Raw genomic sequence first — 9,461 nt, forward strand, 5'->3', positions numbered from 1 at the left:
CTTCCCAGCATTCAAACAATTTTATGGACTTTTATTTACTCCACTTGGCTTTGCACTTCATAAAAATACAAAGTACTTGTATATGAACTTCCCTGAAGTCATATCTCTTCTCATTTTGTACAGGATTTTTGTTTTTTAAACTAAAGTGATCACTTGAGTCTCAGTCAAGATACTTTTGTCAGCAAGGACAAGAAGACGTAAAGGATGGCTGGCACAAATTAGGAAAACACACTCTGCATAACCACAAGACCTAAGGAGGCATGGCCATGCTTAGTTTTTTGGGTCCTGACCTACATCACCAAGACTGGATGGGCTCCTCCAGTAATGACTCGGAATGACTGCAGCTGCTCCGGGCATCCCACATCTAACAACAGTATCTCAAGTCCAGAGGAGAGGAGAGGGCGCCTCCCTTTCAGTGTCTCTTGTTAAAACAGAGAAACATGTTCAGCCATTCCCCAGACAAGGCTTTCCCCCTGTGTCTCTTGGGTCAAAATGACATCATGTGCTCATCCTTAAGCAAGCCCTTTGAGGGTGAATGGAATAGCTGGGTCTGGCATAAGTTTAAAATAATCAGGACTCAACTCTTGGGGTACAGGAAAGCTCCACTCACTCTTGAAGCCAAACACCACCCAGTACTTGAAAAACCTCAGGGGTCTGTCCCCAGAGAGCAGGGGTTGAGGAGGGCTGGAGGATTGCTGTTGAGCCAGCAATAATAGTCTTCGCTCCATCTTCCCTCCTTAATTATATCTGTTTTACCCCTTCCAAGCTTTCTTTTTTTAACTTTCCAAATTTGACTTTATTTTCCTGATAGAACATTCAATATATTTTTCAAGATTTTATTTATTTTTTTGAAAGAGAGAGAGCAAGAGCGAGGGGAGGGGCAGAACAAGAGGGAGAGGGAGAAGCAGACTCCTCGCTGAGCAGGGAGCCCGACTCAGGGCTCGATCCCAGGACCCTGAGATCATGACCTGAGCCAAAGGCAGATGCTTAACTGACGGAGCCACACAGGTGCCCCACATTCAATGTATTTTTAAAAGGTTGATTATATACATAAAAATGAGTGTTGATTTGCTTGCAACTGTCATCCTTAAACAATCTGGCCCACAAACCAAATTCACCCTTCATTATTCTTCCTCCCCGTGTAGCCTGAACTGTCCTTGGCATTATTCACATGCACGGGCTTCTTATAGTAGAGGTTCAAGGACCTCGCGTGCTCTCCATAGATCAGCTGCACTCCTTCACACACATGGCCCTTAGTGGTGGCGCTCCTGCCAGCTTTCTCACCCATCCTGTAAAACCCTTCGGTATCACTGTCCAGTGCCTTTAGGGGCATCTCTTTCCTTTACAATTTTGAGACTGTTCTGTCAAAAATCCACTTTTGTGGTTCTTCTTTCTCCAGCCATCTTCCCTTTTAAATGTCTCTATATAATTATTAAATGTTTTCTCTGAACTTCCTGAGGACTGTTTTTCAAAAGTTCATGTTATATGACTATTATCCATGCTTCTTAGCTATCAGATACTTGCACTAGAACAGTCACATTCTTCCAAAATTCTAGTTATTTCCACAGGAAGCTTGAGTAAAAGAGAAAGGACCTGAGCTGAGTTAAAATTTTGGCTTTTCCACTTTAGTGGTTAAGCAAATGACTTAACTTCCCCCAAGTCTGATTTCATGTATATAAAATGGCAATACAAATATCTGCTTCATAAACTGTGAAATTAAATGATGGGGTGTGTGTGTGTGTGTGTGTGTGTGTGTGTGTGTATTACCTCACTCTCATTTTTTTCCAAAAAATGTTAGGTTTGAAATGTCAAAATGTGAAGTTCTTCAAAATGACCATAAAACCAGAGTTACAAATTCAATTGGCCTTAATGATCCGGGCTGTCACTGTCCTCTCTGCAGCCTGTAGCCTTCTCCCTTCAAGCTACCACGAAGCCCACTCAAGCAGTTCAAGTGTGTTTGTGCGGCGAAGTCCACATTGGCCGCATTCTCTCAGGACCTTAGAAAGGTCAGACTCCCCAGAGGCAGGGCCCCTCTGCAGACATGGAAACATCTTTGAAAATTGCAATAGTTCATTTGTGGTCCTGCTTGGCTCTTCCTTGTGTCATTGCAAGTGAACTGTGTATTGTACAATTTCGATTTTTTTTTTTTAATTTTTTCCTTTCCCAAGAAGAGAGATCCCTCTAGTGGTTCGAGTGAGTCTCAATTTTTCAGTGCGCGAAGGAGAACAGGGAGAGAGAGCCTGTTTAATTCCTCTGAGCTGTGGAGTTGATGAGCAGGGAGAAGAGAGGTGAGCTGCAACGGTGAGACACAAAGAAGCATGACCTGACGGGATCCCTTTCTTCGTCACGCAGTCGGCAATCAAGGAATTTTATAGACCTATAGAGCTGTGTTAGATCCTTGCCACTGATCTATCAGGATCTTCCTGATTATCATTTATGACTTATTATCGCTTCCTCAATCCCATTTCAGCTCATCTCTTTCCTATCTGCATTGTTTGGGGAATATGCAAATTCCTCTCATATAACTGCCAAGTCCGCATGCGGCGTCCTGCGCATAATTCTGGATGGAAGTAGTTGAGGACTAAGAGTTGGTTATCATTCTTCATGTTTGTATTAAAAGAAAAAGTCAAGAAAATCCATGTACATTTCCAGTTTTGTTGCTTTTAGTTCATTAGGACGAGAGAAGAGGGTGATGGGGTGATTTTCTCTTCCTTCAATTCTGATAGAACAGCTGGAGAGATGAAAAAAGTCATTCTGCAGAATCAAAACCAATTAAAAGAGGAATGCCAACAACCTGCAACAATGCATGTTTAAAAACTGATGCCTGAGATTTAATTGGATAAATAAAATCAGCTCATATCTGAATAATATTTGAACCAATTATTCCACTGCCAACATTTTGGCATAGTCGTTGCCATGTGTGCCAGTCAGCCTTCGAAGGGTCACTTGGGTTAGCCCAAGCAAGCACGCTGTCTCCTGCAACTACAGCTCCCTTTCACAGTGGCCAAGGGGAAGATTGTAAGAATGACAGATCCACCGTTCTGATCTGCTGCTTCCTGATGTGACCCTGGCAGACGGAAAAGAAAAATCTCCCATGTCCATGGGACCTCGGTGTAAGAGCTGAGCTGCTTCACGTGTCCCCGATAGAGGGAGTAAGCATTGTTCATGCAAATTATCACTTATCTAAAAACTACAGTCATCGGTTACAGAGCTTTGTTTGGATGCTGTGGTAATAAATCATCTTTGTGAGTTAATGTGTTGAAACATATATTGTCCTTCAATATAAGCAATCAACAGCAATGCTGTTTTTTTGTTCCGCTTCAAACTCCTGGTCCCTGGGAAATTTAGAGAGCAAAATGTTTCAATGTCACAGTGTGTGTTTCAGAAATTCCCATTTCTCCCTCTTCAGTTCATGTTGAATGAATAAAAGGCAGTTGGTAAATGGACGAGGCAAAATAGAAACAAAGAAGTAAACTGGCTTAATTCCCGAACCAGGTAACCTATGAGTACATTAGTTAGAGGGTGGATATGAAGCCACAAGGGCCGCTCATGATATTCTTTGTCTAAATTTTATATTTCAGCTACATTACAAGCTAATCCCAGGGATACCTGCGTGGCTCAGCTGGTTAAGCGTCTGCCTTCAGCTCAGGTCATGATTGCAGGGTCCTGGGATCAAGTCCTGCATGGGGCTCCTTGCTCAGTGGGGAGTCTGCTTCTCCCTCTCCCTCCGCCTCTCCCCTCCACTTGCACGCTCTCGTTCTCTCTCTCTGACAAATAAATAGGTAAAATCTTAAAAAAAAATTAATCCTATAGCTCACCCTCACGATTCAACCTTCTTTTTGAAGCATTGTTATCTGCTACGCTTGATTCACCCTCATTCTTTTAGTCTTAAAATATCCACCTCATAATAAAATGTTCAATACCCTCAAAGTCCACAGGGGAAAACTGACACGTGAGGTTCCCAAACAAGATGCTAGATGGTTTCCATGAGTCCTCTCCGTTCTAGAAGAGGGATGATGATACTAGGATGGGTCACAAGCTTATTTATAAGCACCACTTATTTATTTAACAAACGATATTGAGCACCCATACTCATTCATACTGTGTCAACCTAGCGACGATGGAACCCCATTTCCCAGAACTGTCCTCACTGTATATTACAATTTCCAGTTAGTGTGAACCACAAGTGACATTTGGATAATACCTGAGAGATGGACGTGAAGGAGCAGCTTTTTTTTTTTTTTAAATACTTGGAAGATCGGTGCAGGTTCTCTATGAGGCCCTACTGAAACTCACACCATTGTCCAGTTGCTGGCTCACCTTGCAGGTGTGGGGCAGACCCAGTCTGCCCTCCTCCTGCTCCCACCAGCTATCCCTTTCCGCTTCCCCTACTCCTGGGACGGGTGAATGTATAGTTCTGTGACAAAGGGCTCAAGTTTCCATTACAGGTCACCTGCAACATCAAAATTGGAGTCTGACACGAGTTCGAGTCCATTCTTATGAGTTCCAGCCGCAAACTCATGGATTCCAGTGTGTCCTTGCTCTTTACCACTTCACCTCCATCTTTTCCTCCCAGGTGCCTGCCTTTCTAATTCCAGCATAAAGACAACAGATTTTGACAGCCTATTTAACCAGCCCCCATAATTTCATAAGGTCAGCTCCCTATAATAAAGTCCTTATTCTATTTTTTCTAAGAATTCTAAAATCTTAATAAAGATTTTATTTATTTATTTGACAGAGAGAGAGACAGCCAGCGCGAGGGGGAACAAAAGCAGGCGGAGTGGGAGAGGAAGAAGCAGGCTCCCAGCGGAGGAGCCTGATGCGGGGCTCCATCCCAGAACGCCGGAATCACGCCCTGAGCCGAAGGCAGATGCTTAACGACTGAGCCACCCAGGCGCCCCTAAAGTCCTTATTCTATATCACTCCTAGTGGTTCTGTTCCTCTGACTGAACCCCGATGGTACAGTGCTTACTGTGAACATACCACTACAAATGGCGATAGGGATTTTAAAAATGAATAAGTCAATCTAGTAAAGAAGACTATTAATTTTCTAGGGCTTCCATAAGAAAATACCACAGGCTCAGTGGCTTAAACAACAGAAATTTACTTTATTACAGTTCTGGAGGCTAGAAGTCCAAGATCAAGGTGTCAGCAGGCTTAGTTTCTCCGAGGTCTCGCTCCTTGGCTTGTAGATGGCCGCCTTCTTGCTGTGTCTTCATCTGGTCTTTCCCCTGTCATGTGCATCTCTGGGGTCTCCTCCTCTTCTCATAGGACACCATGAAGCTCCAGAACATCACTGCCCTTTCCCTTATGGCCAAAAGAAACCCCCTGAGGTTTGATCTTGTAGCTATTGTGCTGAACCAATACTGCATGTACGAAGCCACTAATGCTCCCCCAGAAATTGACTGTGAATGTCCACCTTCACCACCCCCCCCCAAACCCTCTGCACAGAGCTACTTTCAAATAAGAGCGCCAAGTAAATAACCTTGAACAATAAAGAGGAGATACCGTTCTTTCTAGAGTCTAAAATCAGAGCCCACACAAGCACTTCCCAGAGAGCGATCTTAATTTAAGAGACAACATAGATTCACCGAAGCTCTTTAGATCAAAAACTGAAGAAAAATGCATGCTGGGGGCGAATGAAAAAGATTTGGCCACGGGACCATCATTCCTCCATAAATGAGGCTCCATTCCTTCCTTAGGCTTTGAGAAAAGTGCTTCAAGTTTGGTGCTTTACCTCTGTTTACCCGACGTGATTACTAACAACTTTGTAGTCTACAAACAACTTTCCTGAGATGTGATTCACACACTGTATATACAATTCAACCATTTGTTGAAGTGGGCAGTGCAACGGTTTTTAGCCTATGCACAGATGTGTGTGACCAGCCCCATAGCAATTTTGGAACATGTTTACCACCACGGCAGAAATTCCACACTACTTAGCTCTCACCTCCCGAACCCCCTTTCCCTTAATCCTAAGCAACTATTTTCTGTTTCTCATTTCACTAATCTATTTTCTGTTGTTATAGATTTGCTGATGCTGCGTATTTCATATACATGGAATCAGGTAACACGCAGTCTTGTTTCTGGCTTCTTTCATTTATGGAATTATGAAAAATACAATCTTTTCAAGGTTCGTCTGTATTGCAGCTTGTATTGGAATTTCATTCATTCCCTTTTAAGGTAGAACAATATGCATAAATATAACATAGAATAATACATGTGAATATAACATATTTTGTGTGTCCATTCATCAGCCATGAACATTTGGGTTGTTTCCACCTTTTGGCTCTTGTGAACAATGCTGCTGTAAACATTCACGTCCAAGGTTTTGTGTGAGCACCTGTTTTCAGTTCTTTATGGTATATGCCTAAGAGTGGAATTGCTGAGTCATCTGAGGAACAGCCAAACTGATTTTCACAGTAGCACAGGCATTAACTCTTACTCAAGAAAATAATTTTAGAAAGTAGGATAATGCTTCTCCACACTCCAAAGTGGGACATCCCTGCTCAGTTTGGTTGAGTACCTAAGTCGAGTCCCTGAAGAGAAGAGATGGTAGGTGTGTAATACAGACAAGCAGTCATTGGGAATGACTCTGCACTTACGACATTTTCTTATCTGTTTTCTTTATTAAAGCATTTGTAGGCTGACCTCGTCAGCAAAATATTGCTTAAAGCCTTGTTTCCATGGAGAAATGCAGTCTGAGTTAAAATCAGAGTTCTAGAAAAATGCACGTTTCTGGTCTCACGTAGTCCCTGGGTCCACTCGACCAGGACGGCTCATGTTCCTGTCTCACCAGGCAGCTTCAGGGGGCTCTAGCAATCTGGATTTGTAAGGCTGACTAGGTAGATGGAATCCTTCTTCCTTTTCTTCACAATCTAACAGGCTCTGGCTACCCACCAAACATATATGTGGAAGTTTATAGACAGACATCTAGTCCTGGAGGGATTTCTACTTCTTTTCTCCCCTTCTTGCATGGGATCACAGACCCTGCATATGTCAGAGATATTCATCAGGCAAGGGTTCAACAATCAGGGAGCATCCTGATTCCAATCCCTTAACTTGAGGATATTCTAGTGGGGAAATCAACCAAGTATAGAAGGGACAGTAATGTCTTCAACTGAAGCAACAATAGCTAACTGGCCTTGAGAGATCACGAAGTGGTGATCCAAGAACTCAAGGCCAAGGATTAGGGGTACAGTGAAATCATAAATAAAATAAGTGGTCTTGAGTTTGTGAAATTCAAAAATAGGTTGTGAGGTGAAATGCAAAGTAGCCCAGGGTATATGGATTAAGACAGAGGCTCTAAATCTTAGGGTGCCTGTGGGAGGTGTCCCTCTCAGATGGTTTCCCCAAAATCCCTGTTCCCTGGTTTATTTATTTTTTTTAAAGATTTATTTTATTTATTTGACAGAGGGAGAGACAGCCAGCGAGAGAGGGAACACAAGCAGGGGGAGTGGGAGAGGAAGAAGCAGGCTCCCAGCAGAAGAGCCTGACGTGGGGCTCGATCCCAGAACGCCGGGATCACGCCCTGAGCCGAAGGCAGACGCTTAACGACTGAGCCCCCCAGGCGCCCCCATGTCCCCTGGTTTATATGCCTGTGCAATTCATCCTCATGAAGTACAGACAGAATCTGTGATAATGAGGAGACATCAATCTTATGATTAGGTTACATTATATGACAAAGGTGAAGGGATTTTATAGATATAATCAAGGTCCTTAATCAGTTGGCTTTGAGTTGATTAAAAGGGAAATTATCCTGGGTGGGCCTGACCTAATCAAGCGAACCCTTAAGGCTGGCCTTCAAGCAGGAAGTTGCCATGTTGTGGGAAGGCCTATGAAAGGAGCCCCCTGGCCTGTGGAAAGCATCCTCTAGGAGCTGAGAGTAATCCCCAGCCAACAGCTTGCCAGAAAATGGAGACCTGGGTTATACAGCTGAGAGAAGATGAATTCTGCCAACAACGAGAGAAAACTTGGAAGTCAATTTCCCTAGTTGAGCTCCCAGATAAGGGTGCAGCCAGCCAAGACCTTAATTTCACCCATGTGAGACGCTGAGCAGGGAACCCAACTAAAACATGCCAGATTCCGACCCCCTCGGGAACCGGAAGATAATAAACAAACGTTGCGGGATGCTATGTTTGTGGCAATTTGTAATGCAGCAGTAGAAAACGAATACACTGCCAAAGTCCACAACATATGGTGCATGCACCCTTTGTGCCCTAGGAGAGCCTAGCGGCTTTGAAACACTGGGCAGGACCTGCCACATATTCCTGCTGGTCTGTTTGCCTCTGGTGCACTTATCCTTGACTTGGGCTTCATGTCTAACTAGCTCATTGTCTACGTATCTTGTATGCACACCTTCTATAATTAAATGTAATAAATGTTTTCTATTCCTATCTTGACGATGATGCAATGATCTATACAAAGGATTTGCATGTTAATTTGTTTTGTCCTCTAAGGTAGAGTTCTAACCCCCAAAGCCTTGCAAATGCTTTTCTGCTTTGAATCCCAAGTTGCACTTATAAACAAATAAGAAGCAGAAGAAATTAGAGACCGGCTACGGCGAGATTTAAAGTTCCTAGGGGGGTGGTAAACCTAACAGAAAACCCACAGTTTGTCTGCGTAATCACACAGACTGTTTAGATGTGGGTGTTATTGTTTAGTTAGCCCAGAATTATATGGAAGCCTTAAGCAATTTTATTTTGGTGATTTCGGAGTACAGAGTGGTATATATCTGTGTCATCTGATTGCAGCCAGAATCAAAATACACTGCAAGAGAGACTCACAACCCTCTATTTCATTGCAGTGCCAACGCCAAAGCTCCCCCATATCATCCAAAGACAGATGGACAACAAACGTCCTTCTGTTATTGCTACACAGCTCAAACTGAATGGGATTTATCAGGATTTTACATCTAATCCCTCTTCTTAAGGGACTCTGGCTGTTAGCTTTGGCAGGCAAGAGAAGGGCAACCAGATGCTTGAAGGCTGGGGGGCAGAGTTCTTAAGTTAAAAAAGTTTTTTAGTGACTTTCGTTTTCTTGTACTTGCAGGTGCCAATCTAAGCAAGAGCACTTCCGATCAATATCGGAGGGTTTGAATTATGACTTAATCTCAATAGCCAAGCCCTCCCCCTCCAGATAAACCCCAAATGTGCCAACTAAATCTTCAGTAACAGGCATATCTGTGCTTTTTACCCTAGAGAATAAAGCAAGTATGAGAATTTCTGAATAATAGTGCTAAAAAATGTATTCATGAAGTGGAATGTTTTTATTTTAAAATTTCCATAAAATGCATTCTCTCCTGGCACGGAACATCCGGCTTATGAACGCACTTGCAAAGCCTCCAGCTGTTTCTCTTCATTTTCCCCCCATCAATTCCAACTAGCATCTTAAAAAGACACAATAGGATTTTCCCAAATAATCACCAACACATGATGAAATTACTTCTCCAGATCTGAACA

At 43.1% G+C, this 9,461-nt stretch overlaps 1 pseudogene across 1 annotated transcript in view; it reads left to right on the forward strand.

Moving 5' to 3' along the window:
• Positions 1 to 9,461, forward strand: part of LOC148110271 (eukaryotic translation initiation factor 1 pseudogene) — a 128,046-nt pseudogene that overhangs the window by 99,062 nt on the left and 19,523 nt on the right. The window contains exon 3 of the transcript XR_015724244.1: positions 6,030 to 6,067. The product of XR_015724244.1 is annotated as a eukaryotic translation initiation factor 1 pseudogene (transcript). The remainder of the gene's footprint in view (positions 1 to 6,029; positions 6,068 to 9,461) is intronic.

This window comes from Ursus americanus, chromosome 4 (assembly GCF_024610735.1).
Source record: "Ursus americanus isolate L20-20 chromosome 4, mUrsAme1.1.p, whole genome shotgun sequence".
Lineage (NCBI taxonomy): Eukaryota > Metazoa > Chordata > Mammalia > Carnivora > Ursidae > Ursus > Ursus americanus.